This window comes from Mustela nivalis, assembly GCF_964662115.1.
Source record: "Mustela nivalis genome assembly, chromosome: 10".
NCBI classification, from domain to species: Eukaryota; Metazoa; Chordata; class Mammalia; order Carnivora; family Mustelidae; genus Mustela; species Mustela nivalis.
In genome coordinates this window covers 48,503,100-48,528,730 of record NC_139029.1, presented here as the reverse complement: position 1 = coordinate 48,528,730, position 25,631 = coordinate 48,503,100, and the positions used below count along the sequence as shown (strand labels likewise).

General features: G+C 39.1%; 1 protein-coding gene and 1 long non-coding RNA gene across 10 annotated transcripts in view; both read right to left on the bottom strand.

Annotated features, from left to right (window-relative positions):
- PATJ (PATJ crumbs cell polarity complex component) overlaps positions 1-25,631 on the bottom strand; it is a 373,944-nt gene that overhangs the window by 171,566 nt on the left and 176,747 nt on the right. The gene's annotated exons all lie outside the window — the stretch shown is intronic.
- On the bottom strand, positions 19,230-21,471 carry LOC309842898. The gene is made up of 3 exons (XR_014299841.1): positions 20,786-21,471; positions 20,356-20,455; positions 19,230-19,597 (listed from the first exon to the last, which is right to left on the bottom strand). It is a non-coding gene; the product is annotated as an uncharacterized lncRNA (long non-coding RNA).

Below are 25,631 nucleotides of genomic sequence, written 5' to 3'. Positions count from 1 at the left end.
TTGTTTAGGAAGCCATCTGGCTTTGTCTGCCCAGGGCCCTGTACATACATATTAGTTCCAATAACCATCAGAGCAAGGTTTAGGGAAGACGCAGATCTAGCTGAGATCTGACAGTATTTTATGTAGTCATCGTTAGAGGTTTAGTGGTTACATTTCCCAACTACCACGAAAGAAGAAACAACGTCTGTTTGTGTAGGCAGAGTTCTTGGCCCACAGCAGGTGCAGCATAAATATATGAATAAATTATGGAAACAAAAATTTACAAATTTGTCATTATCTGAATTGGTCAATAAATTGACCTTAGCTTAACTAAGTGTCTGCCTTTGGCTCAGGTCATGATCTCAAGGTCTTGGGATCAAGTCCCGCATCAGGCTCCCTGCTCAGAGGGGAGTCTGCTTTACCCTCTCATTCTCCCTCTCTGCTCTCTCTCAAATAAATAAATAAAATCCTAAAAAAAAAAAAAAAAAAAAAAAAAAGAACTGAATTATAATAAAAGACTCCAAGATTAAACTGAGAAGAACATCTTTTCTGGGTAATTAACATGCTTCATCTTCATTAGAAACATTATCAGTTAGGTATACGGAACCAGATGCAGTCAGAACAAAAATACAGGAGGTTTATTGTCAAAAAGATCTTCACCAAAAGGCCCATAATGAAGTCAGAAAGTGCTACTGTTCGAATCCCATCAATGCCACATTATCTCTGACGTCCCCCAAGCTACTTAGCTTTAAATTCCTATCTTTAAAATAAGATAACCTTTCCTGTCCTAAGAATTTGAGAAGACAGAATTAAAGAACATACTAAAATGTTTAGTTTAATACCTAGCACACAAAAGCTTTATTCCCTAACCAGCCAAAACTTTCCTTGTTTATGTCTTGCAGTTGGAGAGCATCTGAATGTACCATATAAACCAGCTTTAATTACATGCACTGCTTATTAAAATTATCATTTTTATTTTAAAAATGAGGAAACAGGTTATGAGAATTTAAGTACCATGCATAAGGTTGCACAGTACATTTAATTTTTAAATAATAACACAGAAATAGCCCACAAGAATTTTTTTTTTTTAAAGTAAATTCTTTTTTTTTTTAATTTTATTTATTTATTTGACAGAGAGAAATCACAAGTAGATAGAGAGGCAGGCAGAGAGAGAGAGAGGAAAGCACGCTCTCCGCTGAGCAGAGAGCCCGATGCGGGACTCGATCCCAGGACTCTGAGATCATGACCTGAGCCGAAGGCAGCGGCCTAACCCACTGAGCCACCCAGGCGCCCAGCCCACAAGAATTTTAAAATCATTTTGGAAAACAGATCAATACTAATTCCATAATTTGTCATGATTTAAACATAATTAATTTTGTTCAAGTGATTTTAAGCAATAGAAAACTGGTTTAAGGGGCTCCTGGGTGGCTCAGTGGGTTAAAGCCTTCAGCTCAGGTCATGATCTCGGGGTCCTGGGATCGAGCCCCGCATTGGGATCTCTGCTTAGCTGGGAGCCTGTTTCCTCCTCTCTCTCTGCCTGCCTCTCTGCCTGCTTGTGATCTCTGTCTGTCAAATAAATAAATAAAATCTTAAAAAAAAAGGCACTAAATTACTATTTATAAAAAAAAAAGAAAACTGGTTTAACATTTCATCTACAGCATGTGAGATTCCATGATATTTCATTTTATTTATTTATTTTTTTAAGTGAATCTCTGTTTTTCTTTTTTCTTTTCTTTTCTTTTTATTTATTTGACAGAGAGAGAGCACAAACACAAGCAGGCGGAGGGGCAGAGGGAGAAGTAGGCTTCCCACTGAGCAAGGAGACCCATGCAGGGGCTCGATCCCAAGACCCTGAGATCATGACCTGAGCTGAAGGCAGATGCTTTACCAACTGAGCCACCCAGACGCCCCTTCCATATTTTAAACAGAGCTTAGGGAAAGAAACCAGTCACTGGAAAGATCTCCTTTACTTCTGCAGCAAGCCGATGGCACATTCACATGTTTCCAAGTCTAGCGGGAGGCTACTTGGTGCAATGGAGAAAAGCAGCACAACTTGTTGAAGAAGCTGGACTCTACTTTCTAGCCATGAAAACTTGGGCATATTATTTACTTTTACCCCAGCCTCTGTCTGGTCATGAGTCAAATGAAAATAATCTTGCTAGGGCACCTGGGTGGCTCAGTTGGCTGCCTTTGGCTCAGGTCATTATCCCAAGGTCCTGGAATTGAGCTCCGCATCCGGCTCCTTGCTCAGCGGGAAGCCTGCTTCTCTCTCTGCCTCTGCCTACTTGTGTTCTCTCTCTCTCTCTCTGACAAATAAGCAAATAAAGTCTTTGAAAAAAAAAAAAGAAGAAAGAAGAAAATAATCTTGCCTGCCTTTAGCATCCCATAGGAGATTTTTTAAGTGATCAGATGAGGAGTACTTGTGAAACTGTCTTAAAAACAGTCATGCTTTAAAACGATGTAAAGAAGCTGGCAATCTTCTTATATAAAGATTTTGGTTTTGAGGTTTTTTTTCTTTTTTAAATAACAATTTATTGAGAATAAGACAGCATCATCCCCTGGTGAAATTTCTACTTCAATTGACAACTAAACCCGGGGAGTGAAAAATTTCAGAGGTATCTTATCTTATAGTTCTGCAATTTGGACACCGACTACTTGGATGGTGATATCTTCTGAACAGTTCAGAATGTTCTTGGCTAAAAGTTAACTCCTTGGGGGGGAAGGAGAAATGAGCAGGTGGAACACAGAGAATTTTTAGGGCAGGACGTTATTCTGTAGGGTACTGTAATGGCGGATACATATTATTATATATTTGCCAAAACCCACAGACTACAACATCAAGAGTGAACCCTAATGTAAATTTTGGACTTTGAGTGATAATAATGTGACACTGTAGGCGCACTGATTACAAAAATTGCCACTTGCTGATAGTGGTGGAAACTATGAGGGTGGAGGGAGTGGGAGAGAGTGGGGTTGGCAGGAGATATATGGAAACTTTATTATATTTTCTGCTCAATTTTGCTGTGAATGAAAACTATTCCAAAAAATGAAGTCTAAGGTAAATAAGGAAATAAAAAGTATATTATCCAAAACTATACATCTATTAGAAGAAAGGTAAGGGGAAAAACTTCCCGACTTCCTATTTGGCCATGATTACCTAGCTAGGACGCCAAAGGCAACAAAAGCAAAACCAGACAACTGAGACGACTTCAAATTTACAAACTTTTGTTCATCAAAGAACACAATCAACAAAATAAAAAGGCAACTTATGGAATGGGAGAAAATATTTGAAAATCACATAGTGATAAGGGGTTAATACCCAGAATATGTAAAGAGATCCCACAACTTAACAATAACAAAAAATGAAATAACTCAATTTAAAAATAGACAAAGGACTTGAATAGACATTTTCCAAAGGCAATCTACGAGCGGCCAGCAAACCAATGACAAGTTGCTCAGCAGCACTAATCCTCAGGGAAATGAAAATCAAAACCACAGTGAGATAGCACCTCCTTCCCATGAGGATGGCTACTATCAAAAGGAAGAAGTTTCGGTAGGGATAGGGAGAAGTTGGAATCCTCCTACACTGTTGGTAGGATTGTAAAATGGTGGCGTCCCTCTGGAAAACAGTACGAAGTCTCCTCAAAAAAAAAAAAAAAAAAAAAAAGAAGACCATATGATCCAGTAATCCCACTTCCGGTATATATCCAGAAGAACTGAAAGTAGGGTCTTGAAGAAATATTTGAGCACCCATGTTCATAGCAGCACTCTTCATAGTAGTTCTTCCTCACAAGGAACGTGAATAAGTGAATGAATAAATAAACCGACTAAAAGAAGTGAAGCCTTGGGGTGCCTGGGTGGCTCAGTGGGTTAAGCCGCTGCCTTTGGCTCAGGTCAGGATCTCAGGGTCCTGGTATTGAGCCCCGCATCGGGCTCTCTGCTCAGCAGGAAGCCTGCTTCCTCCTCTCTCTCTGCCTGCCTTCTGCCTGCTTGTGATTTCTCTCTGTCAAATAAATAAATAAAATCTTTTAAAAAAAAAGAAGTGAACCCTTGACAATGTATTTAAGATTACGTTGTGATCTCGATCTGCATGTGCCAAAATGACAAGCGCGAGTGGGGAAGGAGACTGCATATACGTTCTGTGGAAAAGCAGCAATGAAAGGAAGCATCTATCCCACACACCTAGATATGCCAACAGATTAGGTTCTAAAAACCTGGCGGCTAAGATGATTAAAATAAAGACACAGGAAAGACACCAAAGACTGTCCAAATAAAGTGCCAAAATCCCTTATTCATGTCCTTCCCACAGGGGAACAGATACTTGTTTTTTCTCTGGTGTTGGAAATTTTGCACCGTTTAATTCGTTGTCCCTTGGGTTTTAACATCTTCTGGGCTTTTTTTCAGGCAGCCATTAGGATAACATGAAAAAGGACTGATTCCAAGCATCGCAGCCAGTCTGTTCTTATTTATGTCTCGTCTTTAGGCTGATCACACACTGAGAGAAGCCGACAGTCAGAACCTGGACAGGATCTTGAACATCAGTGAACAACTGCCTTCCCCAAGATAAAAGAAAAGATAAATGAGAGGGGAAGGGACTGAGAGGAAGAGGCAAGAAAAACAGAAAAGCAAAAGTAACAGCAGAGGAGGAAAGCAAGCAGGGAAATGTCTTTTGAAGACTAATCCAAAATCTCCTATGGGCAATTCTGAACTCAGATTTATAATAATAACAGATGCTGCCTTTCCAGTGACAGTTACCTTCAAATAAATGATCTCGTTTAGTACATCAATGTCCCTTTCTAGAAATAAGAAACACTGAGGCTGGGCAGGATTCAGTGCACTGCCCAAGAACATTAGCTAGCAAAAGGTGGAGTTGACCTTTTAACATAAATCACTGTCCCTTTTATAAATTATAAACCACACATTTCTTTAAAAGGCAATATGAAACTGTATTTAGCATTCGGCTTGTCTTTTTTCCTAATGCACAGTCAACTTAATCCTTTGGAAAGAAGGTACTGAATGCTTATTAAAGGTATCTTTCCTTGACTAGAAAGTTCAACTCTTAAGAGGTAATTTAAATGCTGTACATCAATTGTACCTCAATTTTTTTTTTAAAGATTTTACTTATTTGACAGACAGAGATCACAAGTAAGCAGAGAGGCAGGCTGGGGGCGGGGGAAGCAGGCTCCCCGCTGAGGAGGGAGCCCCATGCAGGGCTCAATCCCAGGACCCTGGGATCATGATCTGAGCCGAAGGCAGATGCTTAATGACTGAGCCACCCAGGTGCCCCAGCACATAGTTACTGTTATGATTTTCACTTTACACATGAGGTAGCCGAGGAAAGACAGAGGTTAAACAGCCCTAGTTTTTCCAACTACAAGTGACAAAAGTGGGATTTGAACCCACAGTCTCACTCCAGAGCCCCTGCTCCTAGTCACTAGGTTTTATGGTCCAATTTAACCAGATGGAGCATTGCCTTGGATGGTCAGAGCATGATTTATACCAGGAGAGTTTGAGAGGGTGAGACAGAAAGACCCAGGCTCCCCAGCACCACATACCTGGGAATTCATCTGGAAAGCTATTATATAGGATTTAGATGGGACTTTGGAGCCTTTTGTACCAGGTATCTTGGATTTTCTCCTGCTAGCGCCCCCTTTTCTTAATCCTCAAATGGTAATCTGTTAGGGCCATAGAATTCCATCAGAATTGAAGCAGAAGTGAATTGCCAGGAAAGGCAAACCTAAAAAAGTATTTCGTCTCTCATCCTTAACTTCTTGTGGCTGCACCTCACATATTACTCATTTAACTGAGTGTTTACCATGTGCCAGATACTATGGGAGGGTCTGGGGATACAAAATGAGTCTGGTTGCCAAGGAACCCTAGTCTGTGAGGAAGAGAGATAAGTAAATCAGTTTTCACAGTGGAAAAGCTTTGACAGAAGAGATTCCAGTATTTTAGGAGTAAGAGAAAGAACTTGTGCTGCAGGGGTCATGGAATGCTTCTTTGATCACTGCACAAAGTTACTAACGCAGGGAAAAAGGAGGAACTGTGATGTTACACTGTGGCTACAGTGCAGCCTGCAAGGGAACATGGCAGAAAATAGAGGTACAAAAAAAACACTCCCTCCACCCTTCTGTGCATCTTGGGTGGAGCTAGAAGTGCTGGGGACTTAGGCTATCAAAAATATCAGGGGTCATTTTATTTTTACTTGCCTGTACTAAGTTAAGAACTCTCCTTTTACTCCTAAAATTTTTTTTAAATTTTTTATTTTTTATAAACATGTATTTTTATCCCCAGGGGTACAGGTCTGTGAATCAGCACTCACCAAAGCACATACCCTCCCCAATGTCCATAACCCCACCCCCCCTTCTCCCAAACCCCCTTCCCCCAGCAACCCTCAGTTTGTTTTGTAAGATTAAGAGTCACTTATGGCTTGTCTCCCTCCCAATCCCATCTTGTTTCATTGATTCTTCTCCTACCCACTTAAGCCCCCATGTTGCATCACCACTTCCTCATATCAGGGAGATCATATGATAGTTGTCTTTCTCTGCCTGACTTATTTCGCTAAGAATGACAACCGACAGAATAGAAGAAGATATTTGCAAACGACATATCAGATAAAGGACTAGTGTCCAAAATCTATAAAGAACTTAGCAAACTCAACACCCAAAGAACAAATAATCCAATCAAGAAATGGGCAGAGGACATGAACAGACATTTCGGCAAAGAAGACATCCAGATGGCCAACAGACACATGAAAAAGTGCTCCATATCACTCGGCATCAGGAAAATACAAATCAAAACCACAATGAGATATCACCTCACACCAGTCAGAATGGCTAAAATCAACAAGTCAGGAAATGACAGATGCTGGCGAGGATGCGGAGAAAGGGGAACCCTCCTACACTGTTGGTGGGAACGCATGCTGGTGCAGCCACTCTGGAAAACAGCGTGGAGGTTCCTCAAAATGTTGAAAATAGAACTGCCCTATGACCCAGCAATTGCACTACTGGGTATTTACCCTAAAGATACAAACGTAGTGATCCAAAGGGGCACGTGCACCCAAATGTTTATAGCAGCAATGTCCACAATAGCCAAACTATGGAAAGAACCTAGATGTCCATCAACAGATGAATGGATCAAGAAGATGTGGTATATATACACAATGGAATACTATGCAGCCATCAAAAGAAATCAAATCTTGCCATTTGCGACAACATGGATGGAACTAGAGCGTATCATGCTTAGCGAAATAAGTCAAGCAGAGAAAGACAACTATCATATGATCTCCCTAAAATTTTTATCTTTCTCTAAACTTGCTTGTGGTACTTCTGTTTACTAATTTTACCTTAAATTATCTTTTGGGGGTCACCTGGATGGCTCAACTGTTAAGCGTCTGAGTTGGGCTCCCTGCCCGGTGGGAAACCTGCTTCTCCCTCTCCCCTTCCCTCTGCTTGTGTTCCCTCTCTGTCCGTGTCTCTCTTGGTCAAATAAATAAATAAAATCTTAAAAAAAAAATAGTAACTATGTGCTTGGGTTGTTTGGTGGATTATGTGAAGCAATGCATTTGAAGCCTAGCATAATCCCAGGTCCTGTTTCCAGCTTTACTCTATACTTTCTTTATTTGCAGAATCCCTGTAATTCCTCACCTCTGCAGAATTTTCAACATGATAATCACCCTAGAGCTCACAGATTGTTATGCCCTCCCTATACTCCTTACCTTTTGCCCCTATCACTGGTTTGCTCTGTCCCTGGTCAACTGAGCTATTTAACTCCCTGGTCCCTACTTCCACCCCATGAGTTCAGAGATTTAAAAAAGGCTCCGTTGATGGACATGAAGGGGAAGGCGGAGCGGTGCTGCACTTTGAGAACCATGGTGTTCACTACATGATTATATAACTTTTAGCTTAGAGATATCAAAAACAGTAACGAGATGAGTGCAGAAGACATTAAAGACAGTAATTATATTCAAATGCAAATACTATCTACTGAGAATGAGTTTTATATTAGGCCCGTACCAGGCTTTCGTATATTTTTTCTCACTTAATCCTCAAACTAAAATTCAAGGTAGGCATTAGCTATGTATACTGAAGATGAATGAACTGAAGCCCCCAAAATTTAAATGACTTAATTGAAGTTGTACAGCTAGAGAGTGATTAAGGTGAAATTTCAATACAGAGCTTCTGATTCTACACACAAAGTCTCTCTGGCTGTACTATCTGGTTTTGTACTTCCAGAGAAAAAAGTGAGTTTAATGTATGTATTTTTCTTGATCAGGGTCAGTAATATGAAAGTGAACTTGGCTTAGCTCCCCTACCCCCGCATGAAGTATAAAGGCTGAAAATTATACTTACTCATTCACTCCCTCAAAAAATGTTTTATTTATTTTTTAAAGATTTTATTTATTTGACAGAGAGAGAGAGAGAACAGCACGGGGAGCAGCAGGCAGAGGGTAAGGGAGAAGGAGGCTCTCTACTTAGTACTAAGCAGGGAGCCTGACTCAGGGCTCGATCCCAGGACTCTGGGATCACCACCTGAGCCAAAAGCAGCCGCTTAACCGACTAAGCCACCCAAAAGTTTTTAATGATACTACTAAGCCACCCAAAAGTTTTAAATGATACTATGTAGCAAGCATGGTGCTTGCTAGATATTGATGGGCAATGGAGGCCTGACCCTGGTGTTTAACACCTTGTGGAAGAGATGTGTTTAATCTAATAATCAGAATTAACACAGGCAAATGGTAAGAGAGAAAAAGCACCACAAGGAGTGTGTAAAAGAAGGGCTGGTATCTGAAACGAACATCAAGATGGGCTTCCTTTAGGACATGAGATTTGGGTTCAGAGAGTTGGAAGAGTAATCCCAACTAAGCAAGGGGAAAGCGCATGCCAAGGCTGTAATGCAAGGAGGAGGACAGGATGCTGGAGGAACTGCCACTTGGGGCAGAACAGAAGACAAGAGGCAAGAAGACACTGGAAAGATGTGGAGAGAGATCCTGGGGGCAGATCCTGAGGACCCCTGGGCAAGTTCAGTGGAAAGCCACTGAACTGCAAGGCAGTTTATCTACAAAGGTATCCAAATCTAAACTCTGTTGTAAGTGATCCCTAACGCTTGCTTACAGATTATGTGTATAAAACTCAGTTAAACTTTAAAGCCACTACAATGTTAACCTCCAGAACAGGTGAACAGATTTTGGAGCAGATTAATCAATCAATCAATCAATTTTGTAAAGTTCTCCAACTCAGATTTTTTTTTAAAGATTTTATTTATTTATTTGACTGACAGAGATCACAAGTAGGCAGAGAGGCAGGCAGAGAGAGGAGGAAGCAGGCTCCCTGCTGAGCAGAGAGCCCAATCCCAGGATCTGAGCCAAAGGCTGAGGCTTTAACCCATTGAGCCACCCAGGCACCCCACCAACTCAGCAGATTTTAATATGTTAAGACATCAATATAAAATCCTATACATAAATACAACCACAGATCAGAAGCTTTAAAACTTTGAATTATAAAATTAAGTTGTCTAGAGGGTCCTGGGATCGAGTCCCGCATCAGGCTCTCTGCTCCGTGGAGAGCCTGCTTCCTCCTCTCTCTGCCTGCCTCTCTGTCTACTTGTGATCTCTGTCAAATAAATAAATAAAATGTTTAATAAACAAATAAATAAATAAAATAAAATTAAGCTGTCCAATACCCCTTTTCATTTTTTAAAAGATTTTTTCATTTTTAAGCAATCTCTGCACTCAATGTGGGGCTCAAACTCACAACCCTGAAATCAAGAGTCCCATGTACCACTGATGGAGCCAGTCAGTCAGGTGCCCCTCATTCTTATATTACCTCAAGCATATATATAATCAAATGACCAGGCAGCATAGTATGTAAGTATGATATTTATATATGATTTGATTTGAGCTCTAACTTAACAAAGTTCATTAAGAGTAAATGCTGCCTTATTTTCTTTCCAAATTCCAATTTAGGAAGAACTTAAATATCTTTTCTGTATGTCAAAGAAATCTCTCTGAAAGCTTTAATCTGCCAAACATTTTTATTTAACTGGCTATTTTAAGAATAGTCAAAAACTTGTAAGAAATCATATTGCTTTTTAATATACTTTAATATAAAGTATAATAAATAATAATGAAATACATATTGCTTGGGGTGCCTGGGTGGCTCAGTGGGTTAGGCCTCTGCCTTCAGCTCAGGTCATGATCTCAGGGTCCTGGGGTCGAGCCTCACATGGGGCTCTCTAGTCGGCAGGGAGCCTGCTTCCCTCCTCTCTCTCTGCCTGCCTCTCTGCTTACTTGGGGGTCTTTCTCTCTGTGTCAAATAAATAAATAAAATCTTTAAAAAAAATACATACTGCCTTCTAGATATCATTAGAATAAACTTGGGTCCAACTAAAATCATAAACCAAAATCAAAACTCTAAAAAAAAACAAAAAACAAAAAACGCTATACGGGCCTAAATTTTCACTCTCTTCTGGTTTGGATAGATAATACAAACAAGCCAATAAACAAAAGGGATGATGTGTGCTGCTTTTTGCACTATCCTTCTTAAACAAAGTGCTTAAAGTTCTGTATAGAAAGTATATTTTGGTCTCATTCCACAAATAGAAAAATGTGTACTTTAGAATGGAGGAAATGTAGTATTATACTACAGCATCCTCCCTACTCCTATTTCCAAAGTTTTAAATCTATGTGATAAACATAAAATGATGGTCAAGGCCAGAAGTGAAGAGAAAATAAACTAATCAGTTATAGGCCAATGTGGCAGAAGGGTGAGGGTGTTGATTTCTAATGTGTATGTAGGCCTAAAGGTCTTTAATCCCTCTCCTGAAATTCAAAGAAGTGCTAACCATTTTGCCAACGGTTAAAAAAGCTCCACCTATCCCACTCTGTTTTAGCTCTTAAAGATTCCTTCTGATGTTTGCAGGGGGCTGTGGGCCAGGCCATATCCATTCTCCGCAACAACGACTCCCTTCACAACCAGAACCACACTAGGCTCCCAGGACGGCTCTCGATAAATGCCTTGAATGAATGAATGCATACCCTCTTCTTTAAGAAAAGTTCTACTTACATTAGCTTCCAGCCTTCTCTCCATATTTCCTAGAATGATAAAAACCCCACCATTGGACAATCTGCTAATTTGCTCTCTATCCGTCCTATTTTACCTTTCCTGCCCACAGAAACACCTATTTTTAGCAGGGCATGTGTCTGCCCGGAAGAAAAAGAACATTTCTCAGCCTCCTTTATAGCTGGTTATATGACTACACTCTGGACAGTGGAATGTAAGTTAGGGAATTACGGGCAAACTTTCAGAAATATCATTAAAGGAGGAATGTGGTCCTTCCCTTCTCTTTTTTCCTTCCTGGCAGCTGGAATGCAGCCTTGGTCATTAAAGCTAGTGGCCTCCTGACCATGAGGGGATGCAGGGACTGGAGACGGCACCATGATCTGAAAGGAGCCTGGCTCTAGACGCTGTACAGGGCCCGCTTCCGGACTCATACCTACAGGAAAAATACATTCCTGAGAATGACTAGTATTTGGCGGTTTCTTCACTCACAGCTAGAACTTAATCCTGATGATCTTCTACACGATTCTCTATATCCCCTCCTTGTATTTTGTGAAGTTAATTCTCCTTTAAGATTATAGTCTGATTGGGCACCTGGGTGGTTCAGTGGGTTAAGCCACTGCCTTCAGCTCAGGTCATGATCTCAGGGTCCTGGGATCAAGGCCCGCATCGGGCTCTCTGCTCAGCAGGGAGCCTGCTTCCCTCTCTCTCTCACTCTGCCTGCCTCTCTGTCTACTTGTGATCTCTCTCTGACAAATAAATAAATAAAATCTTAAAAAAAAAATTATAGTCTGATTATTCCTCTGGCTCAAGAATTTTCATAGTCCTCTACAGAATATAAGAACAAGTCTCTTTCTCTTTGCTCAAAACCCTGCAGCATCACACCACAAACTTTACCAGCTACTGTACCCACACACCGAGGTTGATGTAACTTTTATCTGTTTTGTCAACTACAAAACTGCTTTGTGTTGGGGAACCTGGGTGGCTCAGTTGATTCAGCAGCTGCCTTCAGTTCAAGTCATGATCCCAGGACCCCGGGATCAAGTCTTCCATCGGGCTTCATGCTCAGCAGAGAGCCTGCTTCTCCCTCTCCCTGCTGCTCATGCTCTCTCTCTCAGATAAAAAAATTAACCCTTAAACAAACAAACAAACAAACAAAAAACTGTTCTGTGCAAATAACTTAAACCTAAATTCCAGACAGGGTATTTGAAAGGAATATTGTTAAGAAGAAAAAAAATAAAGAAACAGAAGTATAGAGTCAATGCCAAACCTTTCACGTACCTTCGGCATAATTTTATATAACCTGATATTCCTCCATTTACTCATTCATTTAATATTTATTGAGTGGGTCCTCTGGACAAGGCATGAGCAAGACGTACTGAATTAAAAATAAATCAAGACTGGGGCACCTGGGTGGCCCAGTGGGTTAAGCCTCTGCCTTCGGCCCAGGTCATGGTCTCAGGGTCCTGGGATTGAGCCCCAAATCGGGCTCTCTGCTCAGCAGGGAGCCTGCTTCTCTTCCTCTCTCTGCCTGCCTCTCTGCCTATTTGTGATCTCTGTCAAATGAATAAATAAAAATCTTGAAAAAAAAAAATCCAGACATACTCTCTTCGTGAAGCTATGAATAGGAAGAGTAAGCTTCATAGATACCTACGAACAGCCATAGCATCACAGAGGCTGTAAGAGTACACGTGGAGAGACGAGCCTGGAGAGTTATGGAAAACAAAACTCACTAAGACAATCAGGAAAGGCTTCTAGCAAGAAGAAAGGATGGTAGCCGTCTGAGCTCTGACAGGAAGGGTTGCTTGCCTGTGCAAGCAGCCAGAGGCTGTTGTACTCCTCCTAGGTGGGTCTGCTGTATGTAGATTTTCTGCCTCGCCTTTTGCGGTCAGGTTGACACTTTTCCTTTGTTGACCCTGCAGTCAGCAGACCTGCCTTAAGTCTCTCTTTCAAATAAAGTTTTTTGTCTCATTTTTATGTGAATGTTTATTGTTATGCGGTATCAAGGTTTGCACCTTTAACTCCGCCCCTTTTGGTGACAGTGCATCTGGCTCAAACTAAAATCATCAGCAATCAGTGTTTCCTCCACCTGGAAATGAATGAAATCAAGAATATTGAGAAAAATGCTCATAAAATGATCTTTTCTGGGGTACTAATTTGCATCGAAACTGTAGGAAATTTCCAAAAGACTCAAGAGGAATATGAATGTTCTCCATAAAAATTCTACTTCATTCTGGGGTGTCTGGGTGGCTCAGTGGGTTAAGCCTCTGCTTTCAGCTCAGGTCATGATCTCAGGGTCCTGGGATTGAGCCCCACATCGGGCTCTCTGCTCAGCAGGGAGCCTGCTTCCCCCTCTCTCTCTGCCTGCCTCTCTGCCTACTTGTGATCTCTCTCTGTCAAATAAATAAAATCTTAAAAAAAAAAATTAAAAATTCTACTTCGTTCAAAAGTAAAACAGTTTTTATGGTGAACTTAGACTTGTATCTTCAAGGTTTTGTCTGCTCTTACCAGAGTATGCCCTCCCCCTAAAAGTCATGGAACTAGAAGGAATCTAGTAGGCAATGTAGTCTCACACTCATTTTAGAGATTTAGAAAGTGAAGCATCAGAGTTAGTGACTTCCCACAATCAACAAGAGGCGATACGTTGATTTCCAGGCCTCATTCCCTCTGCTCTACCAAGAATTTCAGGGAATCCCTCTGGATCATTTCTTCTCTGTGATCCTGAGGAAAATGAGAATCTCACACCTCTTTGAGGCCAGATCCATGATGGGTATTTCATACAAAGACAGAATAATTTGTCAAACAAACCAGAAAACAAACACTGCTTAAATCTTGAGAAAATCCTCAAAGTAAATCTCTATGATTTTCTTTTTCATTTTTCTTTTTCTTGAGAGACAGAGAGAGAGCAAATTGAAGGCAGGGAGGGGGAGAGAGAGAATCTTAAGCAGGCTCCACACCCAGTGCAGAGCCCAATGCAGAGCTTCATCTCATGACCTTGAGATCATGACCTGAGCCTAAATCAAGAGTCAGATGCTTAACCAACGGAGATACCCAGGCACGCCTATGATTTTCAAATCATAAAGTACTTGAAACACTGAGGGTTTTAGGTCTGTAGATACTTTCCAAACATGAAACAATTATATAGGGAATAATATAATTACATTTTATATTAAAATTTTCTGATCCATAAAAAACTGATTAATTTGATTCAAAATTTATACCACCATTTGCCAGAAAGAACTAGGGCCATGTTTTAATTACAAGTTAATTTAAGGTTTGTACAGCTGATTTTTTTTATAGCACGTAAAAAAATTGAATAACCCGGCTGAGATAATTTATGCCATCAAAGTAGAGAGAGTTAGAAATAGTGAGTATGTCACTAATTGTTATCTAGAAGAGAAGTAAGTAAGAAAGTACATAAACAAATTATTTCAGAGTAAGAGTATACCACAATTAAGTTCATAATTTTCAATCATGCATGAATGAAAAATAATATACCAACTAATATGTACACATTTTATTTTTTTATTTTTAAAGATTTTATTTATTTTTTTGACAGACAGAGATCACAAGCAGGCAGAGAGGCAGGCAGAGAAAGAGGAAGGGGAGCAGACTCCCTGCTGAGCAGAGAGCCCGATGTGGGGGCTCAATCCCAGGACCCTGAGATCATGACCTGAGATAAAGGCAGACCCTGGGATCATGACCTGAGCCAAAGGCAGAGGCTTTAATCCACTGAGCCACCCCGATGCCATATGTACACATTTTATATAACAGCTATCCTTTTCAGAAGCTTACCATTTAAAAGTGACCTATTAAATACTTAATATATTTCAAGCTATTTGATCACCGGGGGGGGGGGGGGGGGGGGAGAATATATGGGATAGTGGTATTATCTCTATTAAGAGAAAAGGAAATCAAACACCAGGTAATTCTGTAGTAACTAATTTGCCCAAGCCTACACAGGTAGCAAGCTGTAAGGCTGTAAAGCAAGTTGTAAGCTTTATAACTCAGGGACTGCCAAACTTTCTGGAAAGATATAGTACATATTTTAGGCTTTGTGGCTCTATGGTCTCTGTTACAACAAATGAATTATGCTTTTACAGGTCAAAAGCACGAGAGACAATAGATAAATAAATAAAACTTTATTTACAGAAACATGCAGCAGGTTAAATGTGTTCCATAGGCTGTAGTTTGCCGAATCCTGGAATAAATGATTAATTTTAAATATACTCACCCTGCACCAAAAGTCTGTTGATTACAATATGAAAAAGCTGCTACTTTGCCTACTTGACTAAGAAACTGTCCTGTTACTTGCCCTGAACATTTTAACAATGCATAAATCTTTTTTTTTAAGTCTTTATTTATTTATTTGACAGACAGAGATCACAAGTAGGCAGAGAGGCAGGCAGAGAGAGGAGGAGAAAGCAGGCTCCCTACTGAGCAGAGAGCCCGATGTGGAGCTCGATCCCAGGACCCTGAGACTATGACCTGAGCTGAAGGCAGAGGCTTTAACCCACTGAGCCACCAGGTGCCCCAACAATGCATAAATCATATTACAGATTTGTTCAGAAACTGCTGAGGATACATACAGAATGTTTGATTAAAAAAAAAGAAGACTACGGAGAGCCGGAAAATAAACTCATCTTCCCATTATTCTACTGCCCACACTCCCCAAGTATATAAATTCTTCTTAAGAACTTCCTTATGATTATTGAAAAAAATTTTTTCTAAGAAAAACCATTGTTCCACTGGGACAATGGGACAAATGTCCCTTCCTCATATACTATCACTACACACTATGCAGCCAATAGAAAGAACCTTCTAAGTAATACATGTGGATGATAAAATAATTTCATCTTCTTTAGTGAGCTACTGTTCCACAAGAATGCTCCCTTTATAAATTGAATAGATTTGGCCAATTCCTCATAAATATTCATTAGGTAACATTCAAAAATGGCTTTTTCTACATCAGTTCAAAGAACATTTATTGAACATCTACAATGACCTAAGCTTTGGCTATAAGGGAAACGGATGCCTAACGACCTAACCTCAACACAGCACCATAAGGCAAGTTAAGAGCCACAGTCACACATGGGAAGTGACTATTTAGGCCTAAGTTGAAAGAAATAAGGGCACAGACACACGATGAAAGTCATAGATTCCACAGGGAGTGAAGAATGAGAAGCTAGTGTCTGTAGGTTCTGTGATCTGTGAAAACACAGATTATCTACCTGCCAAAATGATTCTTCTTAAAGAACAATCAAAACGAAGGACTAAGCTACTTGTGAATTATTACATAAATGTGCCTTGGCAATCAATCAAGTCAAATGTCTGTCATTTGAGGAGCGAAAGCCTTTGACTTAATTTTGCACAGGAGCGGAGAGCTGTTTCCAGAGATTTCGTATGACACAGATGAATAGTCATAACCAATGTAATTTTACTATTAGACTATCAGTATGCGCATGTTTTAATCCCTGCAGGTATAACCAAAACATCTCCAAGAAACATCAGCTGTGGGGTGCCTGGGTGGCTCAGTTCGTTAAGCAACTGCCTTGGGCTCAGGTCATGATCCCTGAGTACAGGAATCGAGTCCTGCATCGGGCTCCTAGCTCCACGGGGAGGTCTGCTTCTCCCTCTGACCTTCTCCCCTCTCATGCTCTCTCTCACTGATCCCTCTCTTTCAAAAAAATAAAATCTTAAAAAAAAAAAAAAAGAAACATCAGATATATTCAAGCAAATACTTAGATGGGAAGCTAATAAACCGTCCATCAGATGTAAATTTTTTTAAAAAGCTCTTTATAACTTGTGTTCTTTTGCTTAATGAAGCTGAAAGGTGCTGTCTTCTCATTCCCAGCATGCTCTTATATCTGCACTGGCTTTTGAAATACTGGAGGGAGCAGATACTGAAAACCTGAAGCAGGTAGAAGCAACACTGAGCCAAAAACCCAAATGCAATTCCAAACATTTACCAAAGTGCTAATACATTTCCATATCACCTAGGATGAACCTGAAAATATTGAAGGATTCACAATATGATTTTTTAAAAATTTCATCTAAGTATCTGATTAACCTTTGATACTTACCCATTCCCCTCTGGTTAGCATCGGGAGGCTTGCTATTTCTTTTCCAACTGTAGAAATTTTTCAGTAATGGAAGAGAAATGTGTTTGTGCTCAGAAGCCTGATTCATGCTGTGCAGTGTGTGATGCCACTGTGATGTGTACCCTGAAGACTAATGGCACATCTCCATTACTGTATTTTTCCCCAATTCAGCTTCATTTGGTTTGTGACTTTTTCTTTTGAATTGAAACTTTCAACATTAAAATGCCGTTTGCTGAGGAATATGCAGAATATGAAGAATATGTATTTTCTGGAAGTCAGAACTTCAGCATGCTTTTTTTTGGGGGGGGGATTCAAATTACATGTCTATTTACTCAATTATTGGAGAAGAGGAGAGAAATCAATTTGTCTTTGCCAATGGAATGAACTGCTTCATAGGATCTTTGAAAATATGTAAAGCTAAAATTTAGTAGAAGAACAGCCTTTGGAGTCCTCTAGACTTCATCTATAAAATAATGAGATTTTAAAAAAAAGATTTTATTTATTTATTTGACAGAGAGAGAGAGATCACAACCAGATAGAGATGCAAGCAGTGGGGGGGCAGACACCCCACTGAGCAGAGAGCCCAATGAGGGCTCAAGATCTCAGGACTCTGAGATCATGACATGAGCCGAAGGCAGAGGCTTAACCCACTGAGCCACCCAGGCATCCCAAATGATGAGATTTTAAAAAGAAATACAAAATGATATGGACTTTAGAAAATAAGGTATGTGAAGCAGTTTAGCCCAGTGATCAGAACAGCACCTAGCAAATTTAATAGTACCTAGCAAATTTAAAGAAATGAAACTACAGATTTTATTTCAACTATTCTGAAATGGGGCTTCCATGGGTTAGCTATCACTATAATTTCCGTTTCAGGAAATAATAAATTTCTGAGCTTTCAGTTTTAAAATTCTTGCTCCTCTAAAATCTGGTCTTACTTTGTCCTTTCTGCTTTACTGCTTATATTTCTTTGCGTCAGTGGACTCCCACATTTGGAGCTACCAGACTCCTGCCAATCCTACCAAATTCTCCACCTCAAGCTCTTCCAGAGGGGTTTCAAGTCATTTTGTCTCTCCACTTATATGCATCTTCTCTTTTGAGGAAGATTATAAACTTTCTGAAGGCAGGGGTCCCACTGGTGTTATTTCTCCCCCAATTTTTCTTATCATCATAATAACTGAGGTTACATCATACTTCCACCAAGCCATGAATAAAGCACTCCACACTGTCCAGAAAAGGGGTTTTACTATCTACAAAATGGGAATGAGACGACTGACTTAGCACAGATATATTCAGAATATACAAGATAAATCCTTCACACTATGCAAGTATCTTAGAGCCCTGTCATAGCATAAATGTAAAGGAAAAGAGATTAACTGAATATTTGTGCCAAAAAAACCACATAACTATCTAAATAAGAAAACATAAAAGAAACAAAGAAATTATATTTCTTACCTTTCCTCCCCATTGTATTCACCAAAAAAGTGGTAGTTTCTCAAAAAGAAAAATCTTAAATGATACTTAATTTTTGATACACTACTTCCCCAATTTGAATTATAATACTCCCTTTGTTGAACACTGGATCAATGTAAATGGTGAATGTTCAACCTATACTTATATGCAAACATGAAATATTTTAAAGTGGCCTGTTTTAAAACCACCTATACCAAAGCAACATAAACTCATTTAAAATAACATGATTCCAAGCAAGTACAAAAAAAGAGTAAATTCTCTGCAGACTGAGGCCTCATCTTTTATTTATCATTCTATGTATAACTATTTGTAAAATATGCCAGAAAGAGACATGAAATAGAAGGATGTTTTTCAAATTAAGCAAATGCAGAGCAATGAATATAATATGAAGACTATTACAAAGCATTAAAATATTCTGGAGTTAAATGTGTTCTCACATTTAAAGGTAAACAGAAACCCTTAATAAATCTTGAATGCGTTTGTTCTGAAAATCATGAACATTTAGTCCTGAGTAGGAATATGGGAAAAGTAACTTACACTTAACATAAATACTGCTAATAACATAAAAATACTTTCATATATTATTGGAATAAAACGCAAAAGATACATAAATTCCTACTGACTAGACATACTCTGTGCAATTTCTGAAAAACCCACTGTGGGGATTCATGAGGGTTCTACTGTGGTTTATGAAGCTGGACAGTGGCAACTTTAAATTGGTGAAATAGAGATTAATAAAATTATCAGGGACGACAGGTCACACTGAGGAGACTAAAGCACACATGTATTTTCAATCTGAAGAAATAGATGTTTAAAATGGAACTTCCCCAAATAATAGGAACACTTGAACAAACTGCCCCAGGGAGTCTGAAGAGAAGCAGGTAGGGTCCACCAAAATCAAGATCATGCCTATCGTTGCCTTGTCAATACAAGTTTGAGGAAGGAGTATTGAAAAAATGGCCTTTCAACAACTGAAACCAATTCCAACTATAAAAGAAAAAGAAACACAATCAGGACAGTTGTCACTACAGGGAATCCATGACGCATCCATTTAAGGGCTAACATTTCTTCCAAATCAAGATCACAAAGCTGGGTACTAAATACCTCAGAATGCCAACAATGAGATCTTCAGAAACTGTATTTTAGGCAAAAAAGAAGTTCTTGCTCAATTATTTTGACAGCATAGCCAAGAATAAGGTTTGCTAGCTTATCTCAGGGATGCAGCATATATTCTGCTATTGCAGTAGAAACAACCTAATTTACGTGTGCACTGCTGGGGAAAAAAAGGCTATAAAGTTACATCTACTCCTTGAGTTAATAGTTGCCTCCCTCGGGAGGTAACAAGACCCCCCCCCCCCCCATTATACCTAAATATTCCACATCTTACTTGGATAAAAAGCTCTGTTAATAAATTAATTTTCTAAAAGTCAAGCAAAAACATACCCTAAAGCGTATCTATTGTATGAATTTATATCACTAATCTAGCAATGATTTCAGAAACCGTGTGTTAACAGGAAAAGTCCCTGGTAATACTTCCAAGCACTGAGCCCCACCTCTAATGAATTTGAATCTGTAGGTTTAGATGAATGAGACTTCGACCACAATTAGCAAATAATATTTAAGGTGCTATTTTACAATTTAGAAAAAGCAGCCTTTTGTTTACTACTAGGATTCCTTAATGATATTCTGCTTTCATGCACAACAAAATGCTGAATGGTCAGTTTTTAAAAATTAACCAGAATAACCTTGTTCTAATGTAAATCATCTTCCCTTCTGATTATGGTGAAGTCACAAATAACAAAAATAGTAATAAATGTCCAGGAGATCTACCTCTCGATTACAATTCTGAAAGCAGAGGATAGCACAGAAATACAGTGTTAAGAATTTTGGCACCGAAACTCACTAGTATATTCCTGACAGTCTGATAAACTGCTCTACTTTTCAAAAACATCACAGGGAAAATTCCAGCTACAATACACATGAAAGGAAATTCCGAGAGGTTTGTTTCTAACACACAATTGCCTGGCACATGCATCTGTCCCCTCACTCTTTCACTAAAGAGAAATGCCTGAGCTTACAATGGTTCAAACCTTTACAACATTCTGCACCAACACTAAAACAGCTTCCGATTGCATTCCGAAAGAGCCACAGATCACAGAGGCACACAGAGCTTACCTGGGAAACCCCCTTGGACCATTGCTGTACCCGTGTTCCCTTCAAGGTGTCTGCATTCCTGATAAACAGTCAGGGCTGGAAGCAGCTCAAATCCTCACCAGACTGTCCTCTCTCTTCTGCCGACCTTGGGCCTATTTTTTTTTTCTCCCCCTCGGATTTTATTCTCCTTAAGGGCAAGTTGTCAGTCTATTTCTATCATGAGAAGCAATCAATTAAGCTAATTTCAAGCTACCACTCAAGCTAACAGTCCCATCTGTCAGTAGGTAAAAGCTGCCTGGAAAAGTATGCCGGGAGAGGCAAAAAAAATCCCTGGTTTCCCACATCTGACCCTCGGATGCTTCACACTGCCGACTGTGGCACTCAGTTACCCTGCTCACATCGGGATGATTGCTCTATTCCAGAGCAGGAGGCAAGATCAACACGACCATTTATTTTGTGGCCAGCTTCAATTAATATCATTTTAATGACCCAGTTTCCCTGCTGAGAAATAGTTCAGGGCATGAGTTGCATCTTCCGAATGCAGATGAAAAGGAAACAGGGGTGGATGTGAGCCTCTCTGAAGTGAATGAAACAGTCATCAACTTACTGTCTCCTTACTGCTCACATCACTGAATCGTTTTTATAACAAAGAAACTGGTGAACCGCACTGAACGTGCAGTCTCCCTAGCGAGATTCGTTTGCATCTCAGCAGTGTTTTAAATGTGCAGTAAAGATCTGGGTTAAGCAGTCAGATCTACAAGGTAGCTTTTTTGGGGGAAAAATTATGAAAAAAACCCTGAAGCTTCAGAGAAATCATTAGAAAAATGGTTGTTGTTTCTTAAACTTTTTTAAAATGCTTCTTTGTATCCCTTCCTCCTACCCACTCCCAGCACACCAGAACAGAATTATAACCAAGTGCAATTATTTCATCATTCTCTACCAATTACTACAGTGTTCTCTATCCTTTCTTTGTAAAACGCAGAATACAAAGTCATCTACCTGATCACCTGTCATACGGATGAGTAATATTAAAGCCAAGAACACCTGAACATAATTTAAAGTGTTTTCAAAAGATCTTAAACAATACAATTTTTTATTTATAGTTACAATAAATGCATCCAAATTCTATCAAGGGTTGAAGCTTGGGGAGTTTCCAGCATAAAAAATCAACTAAGATAGAAAGCAATATTCACCAGTCTCCAATTATAAGACCAGAATAAGAATTTTACTTAATTTAGTTAATTATAAAGATAAAAGGTTCAGAAAAGGATGATTATAGGAAATGAGAAAAAGAATTTATATAAAACTAAAAATTAGCCTTTATTTCTTAATCTTTCCCCTCCTATTTTGCACTGTCAAAAACAAGAAGCAAAAAAAAGAGAGAGCAAATAAATCCATATATATGATAAAATAAACATAGAAATATTGCTAGAAGCCACTAATGAATGCTGTCTGCTTATCTGAGGTGAGCATTCTTAACATTCCTTAAATCCTCGATAATAATTGCTGTTGACTATAGTGACATCTGTTGGCAAGGTAGAGATCAACTACAGAGTCCACAATGATACAAAAAAAACAAAAATTTAAACCAAAAAATCTATTAGTTGCTCAATAAATCTTATTGATTATGACCCCACTTCATGTTAAAAACTGGCTTGGTGAACATAGGACGGCATGGGAAGGGAAAACTTAAATATGGCCCTGAACATCAAAGGAGACCAAGATTCCATTCCTGACCTTGCAGTAACTAATTTTGTGACTTTGAGCAAATTAATCACTTCAGGAGCAGAGGGTGTCTTAGGATTCTTACAGAATTAATCAGACCAGAGGAGTTTTAAGGTTCTCAAATCCCAGGACCATCAAGGAAGATATTAAGATTCTATTATTGCCCTTTTTTTTTTTTTTTGGTCTGTTTTTCTACCACTTTTTTTAATTTTTACTTTTTAAAATTTCTTTTCAGTGTCCCAGAATTCATTGTTTATGCATCACACCCAGTGCTCCATGCAATGCGTGCCCTCCACAATACCCACTACCAGGCTCACCCAGCCTTCCACTCCCCTCCCCAACAAAACCCTCAGTTTGTTTTTCACAGTCCAGAGTCTCTCATGGTTCGTCTCCCACTCCAATTTCCCTCAACTCCCTTCTCCTCTCCATCTCCCCATGTCCTCTGAGTTATTACTGCCTTCTTCAAAGTAGTCTGCTATTGGATTGCCCTTCTCCTTTAACACAGATCTTCTTATAGTAAGTTTTAACTAACCTTTACAGATGTGATTTTTTTTTTAAAGATTTCATTTATTTATTTGACAGAGACAGAGAGATCACAAGTAGGCAGAAAGGCAGGTAAAGGGGGAGGGGGAAGCAGACTCCCTGCTGACCATGGAGCCTGATGTGGGGCTCCATCCCAGGACCCTGAGATCATGACCTGAGCCAAAGGCAGAGGCTTTAGCCCACTGAGCCACTCAGGTGCCCCATACAAATGTGATTCTTTAAAAAAAATTTTATTTAGACATAATTGACATATAAAGTTATACTAGTTTTAGGTGTATAGCATGATGATTGCTATTTGTATATACTGCAAAATGATTTAGTTAACACTATCTCCAGACACTGTTGCAAAATTGTGATGAAAAATTTTAAGATCTACTCTTAGCAACTTTCAAATATACAGTGCAATACTACTAACAATGTCCCCACACTGTACATTACATCCCCCAGACTTATTTTATAGCTGGAAGTCTATGCTTTAAAAATTTTAACCTCCTTCACCTACAAATGCGATTCTTCAATTTAAAATTATGTCTAACTCTGAAATAATTTTAACAGTTTTAACAGGCTTTATTTAATATAATTCACATATTAAATTCACCTGTTGCAAGCATATATTTCCATGATTTTCAGCTGACTCAAAGACGCATGCAACTATCACCACAATCTAGCTTTAGAGCATTTCCATCACCCCAAAACATTCCATCAAGCCCAATCCCAACTCCAAATCTAGGCAAAAATGACCTGTTTTTTTTTTTAGAGCTATAAATTTGTTTTTTTTATGGACATACTACATAAATCAAATAATATAGTAGGTAGTCTTTTGCACTGGTCTTCCTTTAGTTAGCATCATGGCATAGATAAGTATTTTGCTTTATTGCTAAGTAGTATTCCACTGTGTGGATATACATTATGTTTATCTACCAGTTGATGGACATTTGGCTAATCCTGCTTTGAACTATTAAGAATAATGCTACAAAGAACATTCGTGTAGAAGTCTTTATGTGGACATAGGTTTTCATTTCTCTTGGATATATACCTAGAAGTAGAATTGTTAGATTGTGTGGTAAACTTATATTTAACTTTTTTTTTTTTGGAGAGAGAGATTGAGCATGCATGGGTACACCCGTGTGCTGCGGGGGAGTGGAGGAGCGGGAGAGGAAGAGGGAGAGAATCTTAAGCAGGTTCCATGGCCAGCTTGGAGTCAGATGTGGGGTTCAATCTTACATCCCTGAGATCATGACCTGAGTCAAGATCATGACCTGAGCCAAAATCAAAAGTTGGATGATTAATCCACTAAACCACCCAGGCGCCCCATGTTTAACTTTTTAAGAAATAACCAAACTATTTTCCAAAATAGTTGTACCATTTTATATTCCCACCAGAAGCGTATGAGAGTTCTACTTGTAGTGCTCATCTTTTTTACTAAAAATTTTTTTGTGAGGGACACCTGGTGGTTCAGTCAGTTAAGTGTCTGCCTACCAGGGTCCTGGGATTGAGTCCTTGCTCAGTGGGGAGGCTGCTTCTCCCTCTGTCTGCTGCTCCCCCTGTATGTACACTCTCTCTCTCTGACAAATAAATAAAATCTTTAAAAATAAAACCTTAACAATAAATAATTCTTGTGAATGAGTAGTGGTTTTAATTTGCACTTCCCTAATAATTAATAGTGTTGAGCATTTTTATGTGCTTATTAGCCATTTATGTATCTTCTTTAGTGAAATGTTATTTCAGTTTTGTCCATTTTTAAAAACTGGGTTGTTTTCTTACTCAACTGGGAGACAAGATTTTTTTCTTCCAAACAAACATATTTTGTTATACAAAGTTAAAGTGGATTAAATAAATTTGAAATTAGAAGATTTTCCTCAAAATTCCTCTCTCAAAGTAGTTGTGTACATGCTTTTGTAATTTTATCAACTAAAAAATATTAAGGATTCTGCAAACTTCAGCTTTGGGTGTAAAATTTGACTACACTCTGCTGTTCAGTATTGGCTTCTGGAAGGCTAAATATCTGAGAGATACACAGATGTCATTCAGGTCCCTCTGCACCCATGCAAGATTAGTGATTCTGGGACAGCATGGATTAACAATAGAAAATAAACTGTGTATTAAATGGCAGTAACTCAAACAAGGCTGATGTTTTGATTTACTGTTAATTCCAAGGTTAGAATTCTTGATGTAGGGGCACCCGGGTGGCTCAGTGGGTTAAAGCCTCTGCTTTTGGCTTGGGTCGTGATCCCAGGGTCCTGGGATCGAGGCCTATATTGGGCTCTCTGCTCAGTGGGGAGCCTGCTTCCTCCTCCTCTCTCTCTGCCTGCCTCTCTGCCTACTTGTGATCTATGTCAAATAAATAAAATCTTTAAAAAAAAAAAAAAGAATTCTTGATGTAACTTATAGTGAAAAATTTCTTTATGTGACTCATATGTTGAAATCTCAGCTGACTGAAGGACAAATGTTCATAACTATAAGAGTAACATACTACAAATAATTACATATGAGGGTGAAAGTTGTTACCATTTTGTACGAAAAATTAAAATTTTTTAAAAGGTTAAGTAGGAAAATATATTAACAGTTAATGTGAATATTAAGAGAATTAACTCTATAA